This window comes from Pseudophryne corroboree, chromosome 6, assembly GCF_028390025.1.
Source record: "Pseudophryne corroboree isolate aPseCor3 chromosome 6, aPseCor3.hap2, whole genome shotgun sequence".
Taxonomy (NCBI): Eukaryota; Metazoa; Chordata; class Amphibia; order Anura; family Myobatrachidae; genus Pseudophryne; species Pseudophryne corroboree.
Window position 1 is genome coordinate 46,540,159 of NC_086449.1, and position 919 is coordinate 46,541,077.

Genomic DNA, 919 nt, shown 5'->3' on the forward strand with positions numbered 1-919 from the left:
CAGGCTGGCTTATAAAAGCCAGAGCGAGGCGGCGGCTGTGAGTCCACCGGCGGGGAGGGAGCATGCAAAGAACTCCTGAAGACAGAAGACGTCGGGAAGTCCTGGGAGGCGGCGCCATGCAAAAGAGCTGGCCAAAGGCCGCGCCCACCCAGGTGAAGACAGAAAACGCTGGGAAGCCCTGGGGAGGCGGCGGCCCCCCTGGTGAAGACAGAAGACTTCAGAAGTCCTGGGGAGGCGGCAGGCATGCAAAAGAGCTGCCCAAAGGCCGCTGCCGCCCCCAGGTGAAGACCTTGTACAATAAACTTTTTTTTTTAAATGTGTTCTGTATTTTATTTTAATATTTTCTTTACAGGAGGACTACAGGTGCCAGCGGGCCCTGATTGTCCGGGCATGCAGGCACTTATGGTTCTCCAAGTGCCGGCATGCTGGGGTAGGCTTGCTGGGACCTGTAGGCTGCCTGTAAAGAACAATATTAGCATGGCATGAACCCTGAACCCACCGCCACCAGGAGTGCGGGGCATAGCAGTGGGATTTCAGCCCAGTGTTGGTTGTTACTTGAAAGGGGGGACCCCATTCAATATTTCTGGGGTCCCCACTTTCTGAGGAATGCCAGCCCTGGGCTGACTGGTTTGGGGGGAGTTTAATGTGATAGCAGGCGGACCCCACACAAAGAGTCTCCCCTGCTGTGGCATTACTCCCCCTGGCTGGTTCAGCCTGGTGCTGGTTTTTGTTAAATATGGGGAACCCCATTTTTTTTGTTTAATAATATGGGGGGTGGGGGTAGCTAGTGAATCGTCCAGTGCCTGCCCAGACACAGACCTCACGGCACGTCACTGCCTGCTGGACATCGGAGACCTTGAGGGACGTACTGTACCTAGAAGAAGGAAGGTGTACCAGCAGAGTTGCATGGGATCTATAG